Genomic DNA, 26,692 nt, shown 5'->3' with positions numbered 1-26,692 from the left:
TGAGGGAAACATTAAGAAAACCAGGAAATTTGATTCAAGGAATCAAAGTTTGGAGAGAACTGCACACAACATATAATTAAATACAGGCTGTGAGTTCTGTAGAGGTTTTAAAAAAGGCTGAGGGAGAGCCTGGCTGGTGGGTTGCAGGGAGGCCTCCTGGAGGAGGTGAGATTTGCGCGGGTCTGAAGGAGATTTAGAGTTTGGATGAGCCACCGGTGGGGAAGTAGAACAGCATCAGCAGAAGCGGTAAGAGAAAGGCATATGGAAAGGAGAGCAGCCCTTTTGGAACGAAGAATTGAAGCTGAGGAATATCTGGGGATAATATGTGTGTTTAGGTGAGAAGGAAAAGCCCCTTGGGGAGGGAACCTTGGGTTTCCCTGAGTTCCCAGCCCACCCTGATCTTACCCAATCAGCCCCAAGAGTACCCAAGAGGCCAGAGACGCTGCACGTTTCTTGGCTACCACCAGGGGGCAGTATGACCCAGCGGCTTGAAACCTCTTTGTGATTCATTTAGAACTTTTTCTGAGTTCCAATTTTATGCCTGGAGCTGAGCTAGGAGCTTAAAAGTACTATCTATCCACCAATCTAGAGGTCATATATTTCTGGAGCGCGTTGCATGGAGGTTGCAACATACTTTCCCTTGGTGATCTCTTCTAATGCTAACCGTAACGCTGTGGGGTTTCCATGTATTAGTCTCATCTCCAAGGAGGAACTGGTGTTCAGAGTTTTATGTGAATTATTCAAGTTCAAATACTGCGAGGGAATCTGAATTTGAACCCAGGGTTGTAATCTCCATCCCATGTTCTCCACTACAGCCCACAGCCTTTTGTTAAGAAGATAGGAGCATAAAAATATTTAATGTAAGAGTTAAGTGAGTAATTATTGAAAACCAACCGCAGAATTTAAGTTTGAGAAGGTGAAAAAGTTCTTGAGAGGGATGGTAGTGATGGTCGCACAATGGTGTGAACATGCTTAATGCCACTGAGCTGTACACTTAAAAATTATTATACTGGTAAACTTTATGTATATGTTACCACAATTTTCAGATGGCAACTACTAGGGGCACCTGGGTGGCTCAGTTAAGCGTCTGACTTTGGCTCAGGTCATGATCTCACAGTTTGTGGGTTCGAGCCCTGCATCGGGTTCTGTGCTGACAGCTTGGAGCCTGGAGCCTGCTTCGAATTCTGTGTCTCCCTCTCTCTCTGTTCCTCCCCCACTCATGCTCTGTCTCTCTCTCTCCTTCAAAAATAAATAAAAACATTTATATTTTTTCTCAAATGGCAACTGCTAACAAAAACAAACAACTAAAGAACCAAGACAGGGTGCCTGGGTGGCTCATTTGGTTAAGTGTCTGACTCTTGATTTCCTCTCAGGTCATGATTTCACAGTTCATGAGATCAAGCCATCGAGCTTGGAATTCTCTCTCTTTCTCTCTCTCTCTCTCTCTCTCTCTCCCTCCACCTGCTTGCACATGCTCTCACTCTCCCTCCCTCTCTCTCTCAAATACACATTAAAAAAAAAAAAGAACCAAGACAATGTTAAATTATGATCTAATCCAAGAGAAACCAGGGTTTTATTATAGGGACATAAAAAGAAAAAACAATAACAACTAAAAACGGCAATTACTATATAACATTCATTAATACGTATTCTATATTAGTAGCTATTTTTTAAAGCATTTATGACTTTACTAATTATTTAGTTGAATTCTGCCAGCCACCAGTTGAGGTAGGTACTATTATTATTCCCATTTAACAAGTCATTTCATCATTTGGTCTGTCCTTACACCCCACTCCCTAGCGCCAACAACTCCACTACTGTCTGTGATCTATACTTAACTGATCCTTGGTTGACCAGTACTATGAAGTGTGATGGCATGGAAGGACCATGGTCTTTGGAGCTGATAGGGGCTCTGGTGCTTTACCAGCTGAATGTTCTTAGGCAAGTTACTTAATCTCTCTGAGCCTCAATTTTTTCATTTGTGCGATAAAGATAATAACAATACCTACATCTTACGGATGTTGTGATGAGCAAATAATATAAATGTATAATGCTTAACATAGTGCTGGTACATAGTAAGCACTTGGAAATAATGGCTGTTCTTATTTTTTTTAATGTGTGTTTAAAAAAATAAATTAAATGCATGTTTATTTTTTATAAAGAAAATGGGGGAGGGGTAGAGAGAGGGAGAGAGAAAGAGAGAGAGAGAGAGAGAGAGAGAGAGAAAGAGAATCCCAAGCAGGCTCTGTGCTGTCAGCATAGGTCCCCGAAGCACGGATCCGCACAGCACAGAGCCCTGAAGCATGGAGCTGGATGCGGGCTTGGACTCACAAACCAGGAGATCATGACCTGAGCTGAAATCAAGAGTTGCATAACTGACTGAGCCACCCAGGCACCCTTGATGGCTGTTCTTATTATCTGCACATAGTAGAACACTCAGAAAGTAATAAGTTAAATGGCTGGGTTCCTCCTGAGTGGACCTGAAATAGCTCCTGGCTCTCCTGGGGGCACTGGAGGGAGGAGTCAAGAAGCAGAGGTATTCAGCTTGGTCATCTCAACTCAAGGAATGATATAGGACTGGATAAAGTTCTTTGAGTCCAGCTCCGTCATTTTACAGAAGAATCTGAAGCTCAGGAAAGGGAGTCGTTTTGTGTAAGGTCACCCCTTCATGCCAATCAAGCAGGAAGTTACCCTAAGAAGCAGTGTGGCCCAGTGAGAGCCCTTCCCCGGGAGCCAGGCTTGGGTGGTGAAGTAAGCTTCAAGTCAGCCAGCCCCTCCCAGGAACACAGGTTATCTATCTTCAAGTCCCTTCTAGCCTCAGATCTGTACAGGTAGCTGTTCACTTTTGCCCTTTAGCTGCAGAGTGGCCAAGAAGATTATGAAACTGGGCAATCGGCAGCTTATCCTAGCTTCTAGAGCAAAGAATACGAGGAGAGAGGCAAGGGGAGGGGTCCTGGGCACCATGATTTGTGAGACCTGTGCCCTAGAAGTACCTTTGGTTAATACGTATATATATATATACATATATATATATATATATACGTGTATATATATATACGTGTATATATATATACACGTATATATACTTTTTTTCTCCTTGCTTGGCTTGGAAACCACAGGAAAGCCAACCAGCAGCTTGTGAAGCAAGATCCCAGGAGCTCTGAGAAACTCGTTCTTACGAGAGATGACTCAGCACAAGCCTGACAACCACAGGGAGTGTCCCCCAGCCTGGCTGCGGCATAGGCCCATGTGCAGTTATGTGGGCCACTGTGGTTACTACCGCTCTCTGCTTAGGGGAGATTCTGTCCCCTAGAAGTATGCGGATGTCCTGGCAGCCCCCAGCTGATAAGAGAGTGGTAGTTTCAGGGTCCTTGTTGTGGTTTGATTTCTGAATAATGCACTTTCTCTTGAAGAAACTCCTCATGTCTTGCCTAGATGTACTGACCCTCCTCTCCAGGTTCTTGCCCAGCACTGCCTCCACATTGGGCTTTCTAAAACTAATGTCACCAGGACGCTCCCAGAGGGTGCCTCACTGCCTGTAAAATTGAGCTCCAAACTCCTTAGCACAATATGGTCCTGACCAAAGTTTCTGCCTCATCCCAAGCCCTTCTCCTTCCTCCTACCATGCACTCTATACTCTAGCCCAGGGTTTCTCAATGTGGTCTACGGACCACCTTCTTCAGAATCATCGAGGATGCTGGTTTTAAAATTCAGATGCCTAGGGTTGCCTGGGTGGCTCAGTCGGTTAAACGTCCGACTTCAGCTCAGGTCATGATCTCACAGTCTGTGAGCTCGAGCCCCGCGTCAGCTTCTGTGCTGACAGCTCAGAGCCTGGATCCTGCTTCAGATTCTGTGTCTCCCTCTCTCTCTGCCCCTCCCCTGCTCATGCTCTGTCTCTCTCTGTCTCAAAAATAAATAAAAACATAAAAAAATTTTAAAAATAAAATAAAAATAAAATCCAGATGCCTAAGCCCACAAAATCAGTTGTTCATGGGTCCTGAGAACCTACACTTAATTATACCAAGGCTGATTTTTGTGCAGATTGCCCTTTAAGAACTACTGCTCTGCCAAACCAGATTAAGTTTCTTGACTCTTTGGGCCCTTACTGTCCTTTCTCATGCTGTTCCTCTTCTAGAATGCCCTTCTTATACTTCCTAGCCTGGGACACTCTGCTCCTTCTTTAAGGCTCATCTCACATATCAGCTCTTCTGTGTTGCTTCTCCCACATCTAGCCTCCTTTCTTTATGTTTACATAATCCCACTGCACTTTCTACCTACCTTTGCTCTAGAATTTTCATATTGGGTCAGGGGTGGCACTGTACATGTTTGTGAGCTCCATAAAAACAACAGATGACTCATTTTTGCATCCCTAAGGCTTAGTAAAAACCCTGGCAAAAATAGGGCATGTTTGTTGAATGAACGAATGAATGAATGAATGGAAGCCAGGCCGTAGTCTAACTCAGAAGGATAGATCTAACCCATTTTGTAGCTAATAGGGCCAGGATTTATCGTGCAGGTTTCCTGCTTCACGGTTTCAGTCTGTTACTTGGTCTAAATGTTTGGTCTACCTTTGAGGAAGCTATAGATTTACATTTTGGCAAGAGGTAGTTAGATTAGTCACAATTTAGGTCTTGGAATTATTATTATTTTTTTTTTTTTTTCAACGTTTTTTATTTATTTTTGGGACAGAGAGAGACATAGCATGAATGGGGGAGGGGCAGAGAGAGAGGGAGACACAGAATCGGAAACAGGCTCCAGGCTCCGAGCCATCAGCCCAGAGCCCGACGCGGGGCTCAAACCCACGGACCGCGAGATCGTGACCTGGCTGAAGTCGGACGCTTAACCGACTGCGCCACCCAGGCGCCCCTCTTGGAATTATTTTTTAAAAATCTAATGTGATTCTGTATTAAGCCAGGGAATTGCTTCCTCTTGATCTTTTTGAAAATAGAACCCACCAGGCTTTTTTTTTTTTTTTTTCCATCTTAGATCTGTTCCTGTAAGGTAATCCATCTCATAATTCTTGACCTTTTAACTCTAGTGACATAACTGCCACCTCAGCCAGGCACACCCTGGACGTTGTCATGACTGCTCCAGCTCAGAAGTGCCAACGTACAGGTCTCTGACCAGAACTCCTTGCCTTTCAGTTTGCTCACTTCCCCACTCCTGGTTCACCTGCTCTCATGATCGTGGTTTCCCAGATCTCTGTTCTAAGCCCCAGCCCACAAGTGGCTTCCCTTCTTTCCCTTTCACAGAGTGGTGCCCCTCCTCGTGTCAGAGGGAAGACACGCTCAACACCATCTGCACCATCATCACCTCCCTTTCTGTGCTGAGCTGTCAGCACAGAGCCTGATGTGGGGCTCAAACTCACAGACCACGAGATCATGACCTGAGCTGAAGTCGGATGCTTAACTGACTGAGCCACCCAGGTGCCCCTGCTTTCAGTTTTTTTGGGGGTACATACCCAGAAGTGGAACTACTAGATTATACAGTAATTCTACTTTTAATTAAAAATTTTTTAATGCTTATTTATTTTTGAGAGAGAGAGAGAGCACGTGTGAACAAATGGGGGAGGGGAAGAGAGAGAAGGAGACACAGAATCCAAAGCAGGCTTCAGGCTCCAAGCTGTCAGCACAGAGTTTGTCATGAAGCTCCCACGAACTATGACATCATGACCTGAGGCTTAACTAAGCTACCCAGGTGCCCCTCTATTTTTAATTTTTTGAGGAACTTCCATTTTCCATAGTATTCCTTTTTACATTCCTTCTAGCAATACACAAAGATTACAATTTTTCTAGTCCTTGCCAACACTTACTTTCTGTTTTTTTGTTTTGTTCTGTTGTTTTTATTTTAATTACAGCCATCCTACTGTTGTGTTTTTATTTTAATAATGGCCATCTTACTCTTGTGTTTTTATTTTAATTACAGCTGTGAGGTGATATCTTATTGTGTTTTTTTTCAATATATGAAATTTATTGTCAAATTGTTTTCCATACAACACCCAGTGCTCATCCCAAAAGGTGCCCTCCTCAATACCCATCACCCATCCTCTCCTCCCTCCCACCCCCCATCAACCCTCAGTTTGGTCTCAGTTTTTAAGAGTCTCTTCTGCTTTGGCTCTCTCCCACTCTAACCTCTTTTTTTTTCCTTCCCCTCCCCCATGGATTTCTGTTAAGTTCCTCAGGATCCACATAAGAGTGAAAACATATGGTATCTGTCTTTCTCTGTATGGCTTATTTCACTTAGCATCACACTCTCCAGTTCCATCCATATTGCTGCAAAGGGCCATATTTCATTCTTTCTCATTGCCACGTAGTACTCCATTGTATATGTAAACCACAATTTCTTTATCCATTCATCAGTTGATGGACATTTAGGCTCTTTCCATCATTTGGCTACTGTTGAGAGTGCTGCTATAAACATTGGGGTACAAGTGCCCCTATGCATCAGTACTCCTGTATCCCTTGGGTAAATTCCTAGCAGTGCTATTGCTGGGTCATAGGGTAGGTCTATTTTTAATTTTTTGAAGAACCTCCACACTGTTTTCCAGTGCGGCTGCACCAATTTGCATTCCCACTAACAAGGGGGTGCAAGAGGGTTCCCGTTTCTCCACATCCTCTCCAGCATCTATAGTCTCCTGATTTGTTCATTTTGGCCACTCTGACTGGCGTGAGGTGATATCTGAGTGTGGTTTTGATTTGTATTTCCCTGATGAGGAGCGACGTTGAGCATCTTTTCATGTGCCTGTTGGCCATCCGGATGTCTTCTTTAGAGAAGTGTCTATTCATGTTTTCTGCCCATTTCTTCACTGGGTTATTTGTTTTTTGGGTGTGGAGTTTGGTGAGCTCTTTATAGATTTTGGATACTAGCCCTTTGTCCGATATGTCATTTGCAAATATCTTTTCCCATTCAGTTGGTTGTCTTTTAGTTTTGTTGGTTGTTTCCTTTGCTGTGCAGAAGCTTTTTATCTTCATAAGGTCCCAGTAGTTCATTTTTGCTTTTAATTCCCTTGCCTTTGGGGATGTGTCAAGTAAGAAATTGCTACGACTGAGGTCAGAGAGGTCTTTTCCTGCTTTCTCCTCTAGGGTTTTGATGGTTTCCTGTCTCACATTCAGGTCCTTTATCCATTTTGAGTTTATTTTTGTGAATGGTGTGAGAAAGTGGTCTAGTTTCAGTCTTCTGCATGTTGCTGTCCAGTCCTCCCAGCACCATTTGTTAAAGACACTGTCTTTTTTCCATTGGATATTCTTTCCTGCTTTGTCAAAGATTAGTTGCCCATACGTTTCTTATTGTGTTTTTGACTTGCGTTTCCCCAATGATTTGCTTAACATCTTTTCATGTACTTGTAAGTCATTTCTTCATCTTCTTTGGAGAGATGTCTATTCAAGTCTTTTGCCCATTTTTGAATCAGGTTGTTTGTTTTTTGTTGTCGAGTGATAGCACTTCTTTATATATTCTGGATAGTAATGCTTTATCAGGTATATGATTTGCAAATATTTTCTCCTGTTCCACGGGTTGCCTTTTTACTCTGTTAATAGTGTACCTCAATGCACAAATATTTTTTATTGTTTTTTATTTTAATTCCAGTTGTTATATTAGTTTCAGTTGTACACTATAGGGATTCAACAATTCTAGACATTACTCGGTTCTTGTCATGATAAGTGTATTCTTTAACCCCCATCACCAATTTCACCCATTCCCCCACCCAGCTTCCTTCTGGTAACCATCAATTTGTCTATGGTTAAGAGTCTGTTTCTTGTTTTGTCTCTCTCTCTCTTTTTTTCGTTGCTTGTTTGTTTTGTTTCTTAAATTCCATATATGAGAGAAATCATGTGCTATTTATCTTTCTCTGACTGGCTTATTTTACTTAGCATTATGCTGTCTAGCTCCATCCATGTCATTGCAAATGGCAAACGTTCATTCTTTGTTATGGCTGAATGATATTCTATTGTGTACATATACCATATCTTCTTTATACATTCATTAGTCAATGGACACTTGGGCTGCTTCCATAATTTGACTATTGTAAATAATGCTGCTATAAACATAGAGGTGCATGCATCCCTTTGAATGTTTTTGTATTCTTTGGGTAAATATCTAGTAGTGCAATTTCTGGATCATAGTGTAGTTTTATTTTTAACTTTTTGAGGAAACACCATATTGTTTTTTCCACACTGACTGAACAGGTTTGCATTGCCACCAGCAGCACATGAGAGATCCTTTTTTTCCCACATCCTCACCAGCACTTGTTGCTTCGTGTGTTTTTGATTTTAGCCGTTCTGACAGGTGTGAGGTGATATTCATTGTAGTTTTGATTTGCATTTCCTTGATGATGAGTGATGTTGAGCATCTTTTCATGTGTCTGTTGGCTATCTGTATGTCTTCTTTGGAGAAATGTCTGCTCATGTCTTCTGCCCATTTTTTAAAAAATGTTTATTTTTGAAAGATAGCATGAGCAGGGGAGAAGCAGAAGGAGGGGGACAGAGGATCTGAAGCAGGCTCTGTGTTGACAGCAGAGAGCCCGATGCGGGGCTCACTCACAGACTGAACCGTGGAATCATGACCTGAATGCCCCCCATTGTTTACTTTTACTATCACACTTATCAAACTTGTTTAATTTTTGGCTCACCTGTTTCCTGTCTCTCCAGGTAGACTATAATGTGTGTGTGTGTGTGTGTGTGTGTGTGTGTGTGTGTGTGTGTATTTAAATTTTTATTTTTAGAGAGAGCAGGAGAGAGAGGCAGAGGCAGAGAGAGAAAGAGAATCTTAAGCAGGCTCCATACTTAGTGCAGAGCCCCACGCAGGGCTCTATCCCATGACCCTGTGATCATGACCTGAACCAAAACCAAGAGTCAGATGCTCAACTGACGCTCAACTGGAGGCAACCCTTCTCCAGATAGACTGTAAATTCCTTAATGGCATTGGCCCTATCCCTATCTTGTCAACTGCATGCTGCTCAAATTTGGTTAAACTGTTGAATGGGGATCTCCACCACTTTAGTTGCTTTGACCTTGAGTGAACTAAAACCTTTGGGCCTCAGTTTTCTGAGGTTTCTCAGGTTTCTAAGATTATTGTGATGATTAAGTGAGATTATGTTTATAAAGTGCAGGTTGCTTACCAGTAAATGCTCAACAAAAATTAGCTGTTATTATCATCAACTTATTGAATTGATATTTCAAATTCTAACCAGTTGTATGACTTTGCACAAAACTCATAAACTCCCAGGACCTATTTTTACTTCATTAAAATGAGGTGTTTGACCTGGATTATCTATGACAGTGGTTCTCAAACTAGGCTGCATATTGCAATCATCTGGGGAGCTTTAAAAATACTGATGTCTAGGTCCCTCCCCCCAAGATTCTGATTTAATTGGTGTGAGATACAATCTGGCATGGATATTTTTTAAAAGCTCCCCTGGTGATTCTAATGTTCAGCCAGCATTGAGAACCACTGATCTAAAGTTTCTTCCAGATATAACGCACTAGAAAGTTGAGCTGCCAAGATTCCTTGGAGGCAGGAGAATGGAATGTCTCCCAGCATTCTCCTGCTATCACCCTTTGTTAGTTTAGCAGGAAGTATTATTGGACAGGCTCACTTAGCTGGAACTCCAAGAGTGTTTGTGGGTTCCTGAGTGTTTAATACTTAGGAGCTCAGCTCCCTGCATCTGGAGAGACTTTGGAGACCAAGGCTCTGAGAAGGAGAAAAAAAAAATCAGCTCTTCCTTACCACACTGCTCTAAACCAAGGCCTAGAAGTCTCTCCTGGAGTGTTGTGCTATGGAGTCCTAGTCAGGCTAAAGAAGAGGGTGGAGGAAAGGATCGTTGGCATTAAGTTAGTAGGGAAACTTGAGGCCCTGACTAGAAGGGGGTAGGGGCTGAGAGTTAACAAATACTCATTCCTTTACAGTGCTTTAACACCATATTCATAGCCATTATTTGTTTGATTCCCATAGCAACCTTGAGGAATGCAGAGCAGGTATTATTGCCTCCATTTTGTAGAGGAGTAGAACAGGTCTCTGAATGGTTAAGGGCCTCACCAAAATTACACAGTAGATTAGCAGCAGAATCAGCATGACAGTCCCTGAACCCTGACTCTCCTTCCTGGACTCTCTTACTGTGTCTAGGAAGAAAACCTGCACACTCACTGTGAGATAGAATAAAATACATGTTGTTCCCTTTTCCTGATTCCTGGTACAGAGCTCCGGAAACCCTTGTAATCCCTGGGTGATAGGACTGTCTTTTGTTCTAATGAGGTGACTCTCATAGAGTCATAAATGGCTCCTGGATGAGGGCTGATCACTGGAACGACCAAATCCATGATTAGAAGCTTAGAATTTTCAGCCCTTCCCTTCATTCTCTTACAAAGGGCAAGGAGCTAAAAATAGAATTGGTCAATCATGCCTACATGATTAAGCCTCCATAAAAATCCCCACAGTGTGGGGTTCAGAGAATCTCCAGGTTGGTGAATACAACACATCAATATACTGGGAGACAATTCCATGGAAATAAAAGCTCCTGTGTGTGGGAACCTCCCCAAACCTCTTCATCCAGCTGTTCATCTGTACCCTTTATCATGTCATTTAATAAACTAATAAACACAAGTAGGTGTTTGTTCTGGGAGTGGCTCTTTTTTTTTTTTTAAGATTTTATTTATTTTATTTTATTTTATTTCATTTTATTTGTTTTTTAAAGATTTTATTTTTGCAGGGCACTTGGGTGTCTCAGTTGGTTAAGCATCTGACTCTTGGTTTTGGCTCAGGTCATGATCTCACAGTTTGTGGGTTCGAGCCCTGTGTCAGGCTCTGAGCTGACAATGTGGAGCCTGGTTGGGATCCTCTTTCTCCCTCTCTCTACCCCTTCCCTGCTCATGCTCTCTCTCTCTCTTTCTCAAAAGAAATAAATAAACTTAGAAAAATTTTTATTTTTGGGGGTGCCTGAGTGGTTCAGTGGGTTGAGCACTGACTATTGATTTCAGCTCTGGTCATGATCCTATGGTTTGTGAGTTTGAGCCCCACATCTGGCTCTAGGCTGATAGTGAAGAACCTGCTTAGGATTCTCTCCCCTTCTCTCTGCACCTCCCCCCACCACACACACACCAAATGAATAAATAAACTTGAAAAAAAAAAGATTTTATTTTTAAGTAATCTCTACACCCAACTTAGGGCTCAAACCCACAACCCTGAGATCAAGAGTTGCAGGCTCCAGTGACTGAGGTAACCAGGCACCCCTGTGAGTGGCTCTTTTAACAAATAATTGAATCCAAGGGGGAAGAGGTCATGAGAACCTTTGATCTGTAGCTAAGTCAGACAGAAGTTATAGTAAGCTGGGCACCTATTACTTGTGACTGGCATTCAAAGTGGGGGAGCCGTCTCATGAGACTGAGCCCTTACCCTGTGGGATCTGGACACTCTCAAGGCAAAGTGTCAGAATTGAATTAAATTGTTGATACTCAGTTGTTACAGAGAATTGCTCACACATCTGGTTTCAGAAGCCTCGTGTGTATGGTAGTGGTATGAGAGTAAAGGGGACGCAGAACTGGGAGGGACTTTCTAAAACACTTGGGTAGCTCAGAGGCCTTCCTGACTCCTTGGAATTAGAGCCAAGGTTCTAAATGACCCAATTTGTGCTACAGGGAACAACTAAAATAACCCCTTCCAGTTGTGGCCCATCTACTCTGAGCATAGCAGTGTTCTCCAGGATTATTAGCAAACAACTTCAGTTTTATAAAGTTGGGGTGTTCAGGACTAGCTTTAAGGTATATTTAGTTACAGTGTCCAGGATGTTCAAGAACACTCAGAAGGGCTGTGTAGAGCAGTGTTAACCAAATGCTGGGTCTTAGACAAGAGTTGGCTCTTGGCTGCTGGTTCAAGATTAAACAACAAAGGAACAGAAAAGGGTATTGATTTTTTACTAAGCTCAGTTTACTTTAAATCCATGCCTTTTGGGGTGCCTGGGTGGCTCAGTCAGTTAAGCATACAACTCTTGATCTCAGTTCAGGTCATGATCTCATGGTTAATAAGATCAAGCCTCAAGTCAGGCTCCGTGCTGACAGCATGGAGCCTGCTTGGGATTCTCTTTCCTCCCTCTGTCTCTCTCTCTCTGCCCTTCCCCAGCTCATTTTCTCTTTCTCACTCTTTCAAAATAAGTAAATAAACTTAAAACAAAAAGAATACCTGCCTTTTTAAAAAAGAATTTACATCCAAGTTAGTTAGCATATAGTGCAACAATGATTTCAGGAGTAGATTCCTTAATGCCCCTTACCCATTTAGCCCATCCACCCTCCCACAACCCCTCCAGCAACCCTGTTTGTTCTCTATATTTAAGAGTCTCCTATGTTTTGTCCCCTTCCCTGTTTTTATATTATTTTTCTTCCCTTCCCTTATGTTCATCTGTTTTATATCTTAAATTCCTCATATGAGTGAAGTCATATGGTATTTGTCTTTGTGACTGACTAATTTCCCTTAGCATAATACCATCTGAGTTCTATCCACGTAGTTGCAAATGGCAAGATTTCATCCTATTTGATTGCCGAGTAATACTCCATTGTATAGATATACCACATCTTCTTTATCCTTTCATCTATCAATGGACAGTTGAAGAAGCCCTGCCTTTTATTCTGAGATTATGTTTTTCCTATTTCCTACTTTTTTGGTGTTAAAATTGCCTTTCATGAAATAGTAATGATAGTAGATGGCAGTTTATTTTAATGTCCTGAATGGCATAATCCAAAGATGACCACCCTATGGGAACCCCCAAAATTGCTTTTGAAATATTACTGAGTGAAGGAATCCAGGATCTGGTAACCACTTACCATTGCAGAGGGCCATGTGACCCCAATTCCTCAGAGGTGTGGGAGGCTGCAGAAAGAGCCTCACCTCGACAGTAGTGGTAAAACATCAAACAGTAGAAGACTTAAAATGCCAGGATTTGGGCTTTGCCATTCATAAATTCATACAGAAAGAAAAGTACCATTGCTACTTATTTATTTATATAGTACTTACTGGATGCCTGGCCCTGTCTCAAATGCTGTACAAATATGATCTCATTTAATCCTCATCAAGCCTATGAGGTAGACACTATTATTATCTCCAGCTCCATTATGAAGAGGAGAAAACTAAGATATGAGAGTATGAAGAAACCTGTCCAGGGTCACAGCTAGTTAGCTGCAGAGCCAGAAGTTGAAGCCAGAGTGTCTGGCTCGGGAATCCATTTTCTTAATCCCTACACCATGCTGCCTAGTTAGAAGCAATTTAAGACTTTTGTGGCTTGTAATGATCTATTTTTAGCCTCTGATTCCATAGACAGAAGCTGCCTGTGGACTAAGCTGCCTGGTCTGTATTGAGCTGCTGTCAGTGATCTCTTTTGAGGCCTTTCCACAACACCACTGGAAGAATCAGAATGGGCAAATGTCCTTTTACGGAGCACAAGACAACAGTGGCAAAGTCAATGAACTTTGGATAAGATCAGTAAGACCTTGTAGCTTGGAACCTGAGTCCATGCAAAGTCCTTCTGAGAGGTCCTCCAGAGCCTGGACTGGTAGTTTTCAAACACATTAAAAACAAATTTTTTTTAACGTTTATTCATTTTTGAGAGACAGAGACAGAGCTCGAGTGGGGGAGGGGCAGAGAGAGAGGGAGATAGAGAATCCCAAGTAAGCTCCTTGCTGTCAGCACAGAGCCTGACTAGGGGCTTGAACTCACAAACTGTGAGATCATGACCTGAGCTGAAATCAAGAGTCAGACACTTAACTGACTGAGCCACTCAGGTGCCCCAGAGGTGTTCCATTTTAAGTCCAACAACTTATCACTTATTTAGGTGGACATTTAGACTCCAAGGTTGGAACAGTTGGCAACATATCAGATCTATCTGGAAACAGATTGTACTAGTGTCTGGCTCAGGTTCCTGCTCCAAGAGATGCTTAGGACTTCACAAGGTAGAGCACAGGGATGAAAGAATGAGAGCTCTGGTGTGCTCCCCCCGCTCCCACCCCCACCCCCACCCCCCGGTTTTAAAAATAATTTAATCAAGACACAACCTTGTAGAAGGCATTAAAATAAAATCCACTCACAATCCTACCACACATTCATTTAGTTATTAATTAACTTATTTAAAAAAATATATGGAATCCCCAATCCCCACTGTACCAGCACCTACCTGGGCTAGGTAGGCATTGTATCCCTTCTCAGTGGACAAGATGGATACTGTCCATGCCCTCCTGGAGCTTACAGCCTAATGAGCAGGCAGATATTAAAGACATATTCACACAAAAACTTCTTTAATTGTGATTGTGGGAAGGGAAGGGAACTGGAGAGATGGGGAAGTAAAGGACACCATGAAAGAAAATACCAGGGTAAAGAGAGTGGTAAGACCTCTCCAAGTAACATTTGAGCTAACACCTAAAAGATGAATAAGGTTCAAAAGGTGAAAAGAGCTTTTCATGCAGAGGAAACAGTATAAGCAAGGACATGTGGACCAGGAACTGAAAAGTGGCCATATGGAAGGAGGCCAGTGGACACGGAGGAAATGGTCCTATATAAATATGTGTTCAATTCCTTTAAAATTTTTTTGGGGTCGCCTGGTGGCTCGTCGGTTAGAAATCCAACTCTTGCTTTTGGCTCAAGATCTTGTGGTTGGGGGGTTCCAGCCCTGCATGGGCCTCTGTGCTGGTGGTGTGGAGCCTGCTTGGGATTCTGTTTCCCTCTTGCTCTGCCCCTCCCCTGCTTGCTCTCTATCTCTCTCTCAAAATAAATTAAAAAATAAATTTAAATTTTTTTTTTTAATTTTCACTGTGGTAAAATATATATAACAGAATTTGCCATTTTAAACTTCTAAAACACTTAAAAATGACCCCTGGGTGGCTCAGTTGGTTAAGCGTCCTGACTCTTGATTTTGGCTCAGGTCATGATTTCAAGGTTCCTGAGATGCAGCCCCACATCAGGCTCTGTGCTGACATAGTGGAGCCTTCTTGGGATTCTCTTTCACCCTATCTCTCTTTCCCTACTCTGCTTGTGCTCACTCTCTCTCAAAAGAAATAAATAAACATTTAAACATTTTAATGGCATTAGGTACATTTATAGTGTTGTGCAACCATCAGCACTGCCTTTTCTTCTTCCTTCCTTCCTTTCGACAGGGAAAATAACTTTATTTTCATCAGGAGCGTGGGCAGATGTCTAGTCTCAGAACTTCTGGAATTGCTTTTTGGTACCAGCGGCCTTCATGACTTTGAACACACTGAATCGCACAGTCTTGCTCAAGGACCTGCACTTACCCACTGTGACTATGTCATCAATTTGGACATCTCTGAAGCAGGGGGACAGGTGCACAGACATGTTCTTGTGGGTTTCTCAAAGTGGTTGTACTTTGATATGTAGTGGAGGTAGTCTTGGAAGATGACAGTGGTCCTCTGCGTCTTCATCTTGGTCACCATGCCAAACAGAACCTGCCCTCTGATGGAGACATTACTGGTAAAGAGGCTTTTCTTAATGATCTAGGTGCCCTCACTGGTCTCCTTGGGCATCCTGAAGCCCAGACCAGTGTTTTTGTAGTATTGAGGTAGCATCTCCTTGCCAGTTTCTCTAAGCAGAACCCTTTTGTTATTTTGAAAGATGATTGGCTGCTTTTGGTAGGCACACTCTGTCTGAATGTCTGCCGTCTTCCTGACTGCCTGAAAAAGGTACCACTGTCTATTTGCAAAACTCTTTTTTTCCACGATCCAAATGGAAACTCTGTCCCCATTAAGTAATAACTCCCCTGCCAGCCCCCAGTAATCTCTAATCTACTTTCTGTATGTATGAATTTGCCTGTTCTAGATATTTCGCATAAGTGAAATCACATAGTATTTGTCCTTTTGTGTTTGGCTTATTTTACTTGGCATAATGTTTTCAAGGTTCATCCAGGTTGTAGTAGGTACCAGAACTTCATTCATTCTTATGGCTGAATAACATTCCTTTGTATGTATGTACCACATTTTGTTTATCCATTCATGTATTAATGGACTCTTGGGTTGCTTCCACTTTTTAGCTACTGTAAATTATGCTACTATGAACATCAGTATAAAGGTGTCTGTTTGAGTCCCTATTTTCAATCTTTTTGGATATATACCCAGAAGTGGAATTGTTGGATCGTAAGGTAATTCTATGTTTAGCTTTCTGAGGAACCACCAAGCTGTTTTCCATAGAGGCTGTACCATTTTACATTTCTACCAGAAATGCAAGAGTGTTCTAGTTTCTGTACATCCTTGTCAACACTTGTTATGTTGCTTTTTTTCCCTTTTAACTTTAGCTATCCTCATAGGTATGAAGTAGCACATCTATGTATTTGATTCTGACTCTTCTGTCTCCTCTGGAATCCATCTCTCCTGAAACTCTGAAGCTCTTAGGCATCTGGAATATAATGACCTGCCTTTATGTTTTACCCAAGTGTCTAATTACCTAAATAGATGTTCAGCAACTCTGGGGTAAAGTGTGGATAGGGGATCTCCAGTATTTACCACCTGGTAGATGTTCAGTAAATGAAATGATTGTCATAGAACTTGCAGATCTTGTCTTTCTCAATAATAAAAAGAAAATTATTTCTTTTTTAGAAATAGTTTTATTTATTTATTTATTTATTTATTTATTTATTTATTTATTTGAGAGAGAGAGAGAAAGAGAGAGAGAGAGAACGAGCATAAGTGGGGGAGGGGCAGAGGGAGAGAGGAACAGAGGATCCGAAGCAGGCTGGGTGCTGACAGCAGCAAGCCCCATGCGGGGCTCAAACTCATGAACTGAGAGATCATGACTTGAGCCGAAGTCCAACGCTCAACCAACTGAACCACCCAGGTGCCCCGAAATGAAATAATTTTCATAAATGCCTGAGACGATTGGTTGATTACATTCCATTCATTTAAACTGCAGAGCTGATCCGTGCAACTCCTTCACTTTATGGCCTCAATTACTCTTCGACACACTTAGGGTAAGATAATCATTTATCTGGTCTACGGTGCCCTGCAAGGTCTGATCCTGCCTCTTTCCAGGTCCTTTTTTTTTTTTTTTTTTTTTTTTTTTTTGCCACTTTCTCCTTTTCTCTCTGCCTTTTCTCTCTAGGCTTCAGATCATTTTATACATACACAGGTTCATCCCTACTTTCAGGCCTTTGTATCTACTGGTCCCTCTTTCAGGAATCCTCACTCCTCCAAGCAAGCCCCTCTCTCTTTTTAGTTGAAGTCCTACTCATCCTTCAGGTCTCAGGTGAGATGTTATTTCCTTAGGGAAAGTTCCCTTCCTGACCCTCTCCCTCTCCCAAAACCTAGCCCCTATTTTGTTTTCCCTCATTGTATCTTTTACTTTTCCTGAATATCACTTCCCTAAAATTGTGATAAAATAATTATTCATTTAAAGCTCATCTTTCCAAGCAGTCAGAAACCTCCTGCAGAAACCCACGTCTCTATTGATCAGTATTAGGCACAGAGTAGAAGCTCACTGCATGTTTTTGAATAAATGTAGGTCCTTCTAAGTCTTACATGGATGTCCCATCTCTCAAATTGGACTAGAAATAGACATTTCTAGCTAGACTAAACATTTTATGGTTGGCTTCTTCCATAATGCCTGTACTGGCACTTATCATGGTAAGTGCTGATCATCCTATGCTATTAGATAAAGAAGGATGAAAAACAGAGGAGACAAATGAGGTGGCTGATTGGATCTAAGATTGAACACTTCCTGGGACAAAGAGTTTTGGGCAGCAGGAGGTTGTTTCTAGGCCCCAGGCCAGGGTGTTAAGCAATGTTTGCATTTCTCTGAGAGTTTCTACCAAGGAGCAGAAAACTGATGAGTAACCTGTGAATGCTGCTTACGTTCTGGTTGACTCAGACTTTTATGGTATTCTGGGGAAAATAGTATTAATCAGAGGGGTGGGACAGCCATGTGGGTGCTGGGCAGGAAGTTTGGTGAGAGGCCATCCAAGGCCACAGTAGAATGGCCTCTCTTTTTAAGCACTCACTGCCCAGGCCCTTCAGCCCATGCCAAGTTAGAGATCACAAGCAAGCCACTTAAGGCTCCTTTGCTTCCTCAGGCTCCCCACTCTTCTGTTAGAAGGTTCAGTTCTTTCATACTTGGTATGGCTTGTCTTACTCCAGAAGGAGTCATAAGGCCAAATGCCCTGTCCTTTTCCTTTCTTCTGCAATTAAAAAAAATAATAATTTCTGGTTACAAAAACAATACATGAATACACTTATCTTCATAAACAGTAAAACTAAACTCCCCTTGAACTTACCCCCAATCTTGGCCCCTTACCCCATCTTTAGAGATAGAGATAGCTTTTTTTTTTTTAAGAGAGAATTTTTTTTAAGTTTATTTATTTATTTTGAGACACACACACACACACACACACACACACACACACACACACACACACAAGTGGGGGAGGAGCAGAATCCTAAGAGGGAGAGAATCCCAAGCAGGCTCTGCGCTGTCAGCACAGAACCCAACGTGGGGCTCTACCTCATGAACTGTGAGATCATGACCTGAACGGAACTCAAGAGTCTGATGCTTAACTGACAGCCACCCAGGCACCCCTAGAGATAACTTCTGATGAGTTTGGCATGTAGCCTTATAACCTGTTTTAAAAATCTTTTACAAATTTAATGTGTGATTGTCTTAGTTTGGGGTGCTATAATAGTATACCAGTCACTTAGTAGCCTATAAAATTCCTCACAGTTCTAGAGGCTGGGAAGTCCAAGAGCAAGGCACCAGCAGATTTGGTGAAGGCTTGTTTCCTGGTTCAGAGACAGCTGTCTTCTTACTTTGTCCTTACAGAGCAGAGAAGGTAGGAAGTTTTCTGGGGTCTCTTTTATAAGGGCACTCATTCCATTTATGAGGACTCTGCCCTCATGACCTAATTACCTTTCAATGGCCCCACCTTTACACACCATCACATTAGGCATTAGGTTTCATCATCTGAATTTAGAAGGGGATACAAACATTGTCTATAGCAGTGTTGATAAGAGATAATGGTATTTATGTCTATTTTAACATTTTATTTTGAAAGTAATTTTAGTTTACAGGAGAGTTGCAAAGTGTTTTAACATTTTATTTTGAAATAATTTTAGATACACAGAAGAGTTGCAAAGATCTTAACAGAAAGTTCCAGTATACCTTCACTCAGCCTCTCCTAATGTTAACAGGTTCCATAACTCTGGTTTAATGGTCAAAACTAAGAAATTAACACTGGTACAATATACTATTAAATTATAAACTTTGTTAAAACTTTACCAGTTTTTCCACTAATGTGTTTTTATGGTTCCAGGATCCAACATTGCATTTAGTTTTCTCTTTAGCTTCCTCCAGCCTGTGACAGTTCTCAGTCTTTCCTTGACTTCCATGACCCTAACACTTTTTTTTTAAAGGCTTCCATTTTTTTTAAGTTCATTTATTTATTTACTTTTAAGTAATCTCTGCACCCAACATGGGGCTCGAACTCTTGACCCTGAGATTAAGAGTTACATGCTCTCCCAACTGAGCCAGCCAGGCACCCCAACCTTAATCCTTTTGAATAGTCCAGGTCAGGTATTTTGTAGAATATCCCTTGATTTGGGTTTGTCTGATGATTTTTCATAATTAGACTGAAGTTATCCATTTTGAGGAAGATTTTTTTAAAATATCAATATAATATACATATTATATATCATGCTGCAACTTGCTGCTTACATTCAGCTATATGATTTTGAGATAAATCTATATTAACATATAGATCAAGGTCACTTCTTTTAAATCCTCTATAGAATTCCATTATGAGCATTCTAAATTTTATTTAGCCACTCCCCTAATGATGGGCATTAAGGCTGATTCCACATTTTCTTTCTTTAAATTTAATTTTTAAAAAATTTTAAAAGTTTATTTAACTTTAAATATTTTTTATTGTTTTAAAGTTTATTTAACTTTATTTATTTAACTTTAAATATTTTTTATTTTTTAAGTTTATTTAACTTTTTTCTGTTAGCACAGAGCCTGATGTAGGGCTGGATCTCATGAACAGTAAGATCATGACCTGAGCTGAAATCAAAAGTTGGACGCTCAACTGACTGAGCCACCCCAGCACCCTCACATTTTATTTTTTAACAATATCATAGTAATTATCCTTATACACACCTCCATATTACATACAGTTAGATAAGTAGAAGTGGTATTGCTGAGACATGGATTTAATAGATGTTGTTCAGTTGCCCTCTAAAGTGGAGATGCCAATTTATATTCTTTTGATATTATGAAGATTGAAAATTGTTGCCAATCTCAGTTTTAATTTCCATTTCCTTGGTTACCAGTGAGATAGTATTTTTTTGTGTGTTTGTTAGCAATTTGTATTTTCTGTGAGCTGCCTATTTATATTATTTGCCCATTTTTCTAGTAGATTTTTCTTCTTATTGATTTGTTAAGAATCCTTTGTATGTTCCAGATACAAATCCTTTGTTTTATATATTACAAATTTTTTCTTAGTCAGTTATGTCTTAAGTTTGTTTCCCAATTTTTAAAGTTATTACATGTCTCTGATTTTTAAAATTACTTGTTCTGGTTTTTTTTGGAAACACAGTTCTCGATTATAAAAGTAGTATAAACAATGTAGAAAACCTGGGAAATTTATGGAAAAGTATAAAGAAGAAACCACCCTGAGTAACATACTTATATATTTCCTTTTAGTTTGTGTGTGTTTGTGTGTGTGCACTTTTTCTTGCTGTTGGATTTTATATACATATATATATATATGTGTGTGTGTGTGTGTGTGTGTGTGTATGTATATATATACATATATATGCACACACACACACACATATATATATATATATATATATATATATATATATATATATGCATGCATTTTATTTGCTCAGTGGGATGGTCTTTAGACAGAAACCCTGACCTTTTCCCAAAAACACTTGGTTTAAAGATGGTATTAGATGAACTTCCAACTCCTATTCCTTTTTCTCACATAATCCTGAAAAATCTAGTAGGTGAGAGGTCCAAGGCCTGTCCTCAGCTGACCTGAATTGAAGTTGGCTCAAAAACCACCAGAGAGGTAAAAAAAAATGCTCCAGCAGAGCAGTTATTTAAAAGTCTTGAAGGTTTTAGTTGATGGCAAGCGCAATGAGTCAATAGTGCGGAAGCCAAGAACTTCACTGTGTGAATGGAAGGCAGTAAGTCCTATAAGGAGGAAGTTAGGGGACTGCTTTGCTCTGATGGTACTACAAACATTTGATTCCGTTTTGGGTGATATACTCTACAGGAGCCACATTCAAACCTACTAGGTTCATGAGGAGAATGAGGACAAAGACCTTCCCTCCCCCAGTAAAGGGAGATACTGGTCCAGAACAAAAGAAGACCTTGGGCAGAAATCTTCAAGTATCTGAAAAGTAGAAGTCAAAGAGAGATTAGACCTGTTTGTTCTCTGAGGCTCCCAAGGGATAGGACTTGGGCCAGAAAGTAGAGGCTTCAGAAACACTTTATGACCGGTTGTCAGCGCTGCTGAGGAATGCATTGCTCTGGAAATAGTGGGCTTTCTGTCACTTGGGGTCTTCTTTAGAATTGGTGGTGGGTCAATACAAACATTTATTGAGTGCTGTGTGCCGGGACTGTGCTAAGCACCTTCCCTCTACTATTTCATCCTGTAACACCTGTACGTACTATTGTTATCTGTTCCTGTATTATAGATGAGGGAACTAGGTAGTGAGGTCAGGTAATTTGCCCAAGGTCACACAATTTGTAAGTGGTGGAACTGGAATTCCAGCCTGTTCTGACAAACTCCAAAGCTAGTGCTTTTAATTGTCAATGGGATTCAAGGGTGCTATGGGGGTCTGGACCAGAGTGGCTTTGAGGTCCATTCGACCAGAAGATTTTGTGACTGGGAAAAAGGGTACCCCATCCCTCTAAGGAAAAGCGTTGGAGCGTTGGCCAAGGCTAGGTAGCCCCGGGCCTTGCTGAGGGGCGGGGCACAAGGCCAAGGGATGCAGACCTAAAAGACATGTAAGGATTGTCAACACGCGTTACCCCACAGCTCGGCAACAACTGATGTTCTGTTGTTTGTGGATCTAGCAAACCTGAGCGCTAGAGCCCGAGGCGCGCACGCCAGCATCGCGGCTCCTCTCTGCCAGACCAGCTAGGGAGCGTCGTGGCGACCGGGTTATGCGGCGGAGCTGGGGAAAGAACAGCGCGCCGGTCCCTGGCAGGGCGCGAGCTGGGGGCGGTGCCAGGGCGGCGGGGGCGGGGAAGGCGCGCGCCGAGGCGGCTGCGGCAGTTGCGCGCTGGGATTGCTGCCGTGCGGCGGGGCCGGTGAGTGCGGCTGGACCCGCGGGAGGGCGGGGAGGGAGCGGGCGAGCGAGCCAGCAAGCACGCGAGGGAGGGTGCGTGTCCGAGCGCGCGACTTGGGACCGGGGACCGGGGACCGGGGGCCAGCGCCTGCCCCTGCCCCACCCGGGCCGCTGCGCCCCTCCCAGCGCTCGCCTGCGTGTCTGAGGGCTCGGCGCCGGCGTCCCCGCACGGCGTTCCCACCCCTTCCCCCCCGCAGCTCGCCCCTGCCTCAGATTGGCCCCTACCTCCGCGTCGCGGCGACGCCCCCAGCCTCACGTCACGCCCGCGCCATTGTTTCCATGCCTTCGGCTCGTCGGGACTCGCCTTCCCCTCGGAGCGCGGCCCTTCGTCTCCTCAGAGCCAGCCTCGTCGTGTCACGTCCTGTTCCCCCGCTTTCCTCACGCTGGTGGCAGCCCCCACCCCGCCTCAGGCGGATACCTCTTTACTCAGTTCTGCTTATTTTTCCGGCCGACGCCGGCTTTCGCAGTCCTCGCCAGAGGCCAGCGTTTCCGCCCTCTTGATGGGCCTCAACCCCTGCGCTTTCGGGGTGGACCCCAGGGAACTAGCGGACAGCTGTGGAAGGAGGCGAGGTTGACAGCGTTTTAGCAAGACCCGCCGGAAATTGCCAGCTTGATAGCCCACATGCCAGTTCTGTCCTTGCAGTGCTTCTTGGAAAGCTCACCGCGAATCGCAAACCGCCGCAAAAACCATGCTCGTTCTTTCCAAAGGGCTCCCAAGTCCGGGGTCAGCCGTCCGGTGGCGGTCCGTTCCTTTCCTTTTCTGGGGATCCCTGAAGCTGGTGATAGTCGAGAGGGGAGATGCACATCAGAGGCCTGAACCATTAGTCGTTAAGCATAACGTTTGGGGGGTTTGACGTCAGTAGGCCTCAGCTTTTAAAAGCAGTCGGTAGAGCTTGGTGTCAGATTTGGTTTTTTCCAGTGCGGTCGGCCCCGTTAGGTTTGAGGGATGTATTGCAAAGCACAGTGCTCTGCAGTGACTAGTCACTTTATAGGGTTGTTTGTGTCCGAGTGCAGAGAGGTTCTTGGTTGAACTCTATTTGTTTCATAATGGCTGGACACTGTTCATTTTGCCTCTTCAGAGAGCAGGTGCAATTTCTGCTAACTAACTTGAAGGGAGGAATGTTGAAACAGTACCATTTACCATGGAAACTTAATGTGATTTAGGTCTTCTTGAAATTTACTAGGACATTTTTCTTTCCTAATTTAAGTTTTTTAAAGTAGGCTTCACGCCCAAAGTGGGGTTTGTACTCAAAACCCTGAGATCAAGAGTCACTTGCTCTCCCACTGAGCCAGCTAGGCTCCCCTACTGAGACACTTTTCAGCAATGGTTAGAATTTATCTAGATGAAGACGTCCAGGCCTGTAGAGGTTAAGTTCCAAAGGACACAGCTAGTCAGTAATTAAAATGAGAACTCCATAGGCCAATGCTAGCACACATAGACTTTGTTTCTGAAATTCATTTCTTTTGCAATATAAGCCACTACAATTTCGGCTCTTATAGGTTGCTGCATTTACTGTCATTAACCTAGAATTTAGTAATCAGTCTGTAAAATGAGAGGGCTGAAGGAGATGTTCTGCAGGGTTTTGGTCAGTTCCACGATTTGATTCCATGTATGAAAATTTGTAATTAGCTACAAGTTTCCAAAAGTTTGTAATTGTGGGGAGATTTATGTAGAGAGGTATTATATATCTGCAAGCCTTACTACTGACATCAGGTGTTATCTTCCTAAAGGAAACCAGTTGACAGTGGGATGTTAGGAGGAGGGATGTTCATTCATCTGTCTCTAGGCTGTTTCTGCTGTTTCATGGGGGAAAGAAAGCACTCATAACATGTTTGTTTTAATACATCTTTTCATTGCTCTTAACAAAAAGCTTAATTCAGTGAAATACTGAGGAACAAAAAACAAACCCCAACCTTTTCATACTATTTATGGCTGTTGTTCTTTTCCAGTTCCTCATCTAAGCATTGTTTTTATGTAGTTTATTATTTTTTTAGTTTTTTAACGTTTTATTTATTTTTGAGAGACAGAGACAGAGTGTGAGCAGGGGAGGGGAAGAGAGAAAGGGAGACACGGAATCCGAAGCAGGTTCCAGGCTCTGAGCTGTCAGCACAGAGCCTGACTTGGTGCTCAAACTCACCAACCATGAGATCATGACCTGAGCTGAAGTCCGGTGCTTAACTGGCTGAGCCACCCAGGCGCCCCCTGTTTTTATGTAGTTTAAATTACTATGTATGTATTTTTTTAAAGCTTATTTATTTTGAGAGAGACAGAGACCCTGAGAATGGGGGAGGGGTAGACAGAGAGAGGGAGAGAAAGAATCCCAAGCAGGCTCTACACTGCCAGTGCAGAGCCTGATACAGGGCTTGAACCCATGAAACTGAGATCATGATCTGAGCTGAAACCAAGAGTCAGTTGCTTAACTGAGTGAACCACCCACACGTCCCTGTACATACTGCTTTTAATTTTGCATTTACCCATATTTCTGAGATGGCCGTGTATCTGAAGAATTCATCTACTTTTCATTTGTAGAGGCTCTATAACATGCTTTTATAGCAAGTAGTCAACACTGCCCGGCATATAGTCTCTCAGTAAATTTTTGTTGAAGGAATGTAGTATTTTGAACCACTTAACATCAATGAAAACAAAATGTTAAATTCACAGGGCATATGTGAAGTGACATTTGAGCAATAAAGGCAGTCAGTGCTTTGAGCCAGTAAACAGCATCACATATGTTTGAGGGCCTAGTTTTTGGAGTCTGGGTTTGAGACCTGGCTTGCAACTTACCATCTCTGCAACTTTGGAAAACAGCCTCACTCAGTTTCTCTCACCACCAAAAAGGAGAAAATAGAACAAATTTCACAGGGTTGTGTGGGTTAAATGGGATAATTCCATTGAAGCAATACTAGCATACATTAAATTCTCTATAAATGTTAGCTGTTACTGTTTATTGTTGAAAGTGGGAAGATTACTGCATGTTTGTGGGATCAGGGAATAGAGAAAGATGGTGACACAAGAGTAAGAAGATGCAAAAGTGGATGTAGTGAGGGTTTAATGAATAGGTTGCTCTCACTAAAACAAAGCGGTAGAGTAATAGTATGAGATAAGGCTGGAGAGAGAATTTCTGGTAAGCTGTTTTATAAGATAATGCTACATGGGTTTCTTGCAATAGAGCAGAATTAATGAAATAAGCTAACCTTTTTTAATGAATGGTTGGTGTTCGCTTTGTTTTTTAGGTTCAGACCAAAAAAAGTTGTTTGCTTTAAGGAAGTTGATTACAGATTGTTACAGATTGCCAAATTCCTTGTCATTTGAAACAGCATATCTTATATATGACTTTTGAAATTTGGTTGCGTTTTGTGATTGGTTACCAGAGCTTATGGTGGCTGTCCTTCATTTGTTCCTTCCTTTCTTCCTCTTTCCCTCTTTTTTCTTTTTTAAAGTTTATCTATTTATTTTGAGAGAGAGAGACACACACAGCATGTGAATGGGTGAGGGGCAGAGAGAGGGGGAGAGAGCGAATATCAAGCAGGCTCTATACTGCCAGTGCAGAGCCTGACATGGGGCTAGAACCCACGACTGTGATATCATGACCTGAACTGAAGTCAGGAGTCGGATGCTTAACTCACTGAGCTACCCACGTGCCCCCTCCTTCTTTCTCTCTTAAATGGAAAACAACTTATTAGCAAGCCCCCCCCCCCCCAAAAAAAAAAAAAACCAGTAAAAATGGCAAAATTGCCAGCAGAGCAGAAAAACTGCCCTCTTTTTGGGTAGAGTACAGAACCAGAAGGTTTAAATTGACTTGGAGAGCGCTGAATTATTTGTTCCTACCTTTTGTGTGTATCTTGATTGGGAAGCAATATCAAGAGTGTAAGATGGAAAAGCCTGCTATGTCAGGATCTGCTTGGAAAGAGAAAACTGAAGTCTGAAGCCTGAAACTTAATGGATAAAACAAACAAAAACAAAAATATATGGTTTGTTGGGAATTATTATGTTTCCATTTCAGACGTCCAGTGGCATATATGTTTTAAAAGCTCCTTGGTTCAGTTTAATGGGGTTTCTTTAATGTTAAAATTTATTTTAAAATATGAAATACTTTTATATTTCAAATGTTTTTAAACATACAGAAAAGCATGTAATGATCACCTTGTAGGCCATCATATTTACTTTGTGTAGTTTTCTGTCTTTTTTTAGTTTATTCATTTAGAGAGAGAGCAGGTGTGAGAGAGCAGGGGAGGGACAGAGCGAGAGGGAGAGAGAATCCCAAGCAAGCTTTGAGCTGTCAGCACGGAGCCCGATGTGGGGCTTGAATTCCTGAGCCATGAGATCATGACCTGAGCCAAAACCAAGAATCTGACACCTA

General features: G+C 42.2%; 2 protein-coding genes and 1 pseudogene across 2 annotated transcripts in view; 1 reads left to right on the top strand and 2 right to left on the bottom strand.

Annotated features, from left to right (window-relative positions):
* Positions 1–23,297, bottom strand: part of INA (internexin neuronal intermediate filament protein alpha) — a 61,245-nt gene extending 37,948 nt beyond the window's left edge. Inside the window, exon 1 of the mRNA XM_058697648.1 lies at positions 22,557–23,297. The gene's annotated coding sequence lies outside the window, so the exon portion shown is untranslated. The remainder of the gene's footprint in view (positions 1–22,556) is intronic.
* On the bottom strand, positions 14,229–15,920 carry LOC131492441 (small ribosomal subunit protein uS17-like; annotated as a pseudogene).
* Positions 22,222–26,692, top strand: part of NT5C2 (5'-nucleotidase, cytosolic II) — a 101,431-nt gene continuing 96,960 nt past the window's right edge. Inside the window, exon 1 of the mRNA XM_058697642.1 lies at positions 22,222–22,293. The gene's annotated coding sequence lies outside the window, so the exon portion shown is untranslated. The remainder of the gene's footprint in view (positions 22,294–26,692) is intronic.

This window comes from Neofelis nebulosa, chromosome 13 (genome assembly GCF_028018385.1).
Source record: "Neofelis nebulosa isolate mNeoNeb1 chromosome 13, mNeoNeb1.pri, whole genome shotgun sequence".
In the NCBI taxonomy this organism is placed as follows: domain Eukaryota; kingdom Metazoa; phylum Chordata; class Mammalia; order Carnivora; family Felidae; genus Neofelis; species Neofelis nebulosa.
The sequence above is the reverse complement of the archived record's forward strand: the minus strand, read 5'-3'. Positions and strand labels throughout refer to the sequence as shown.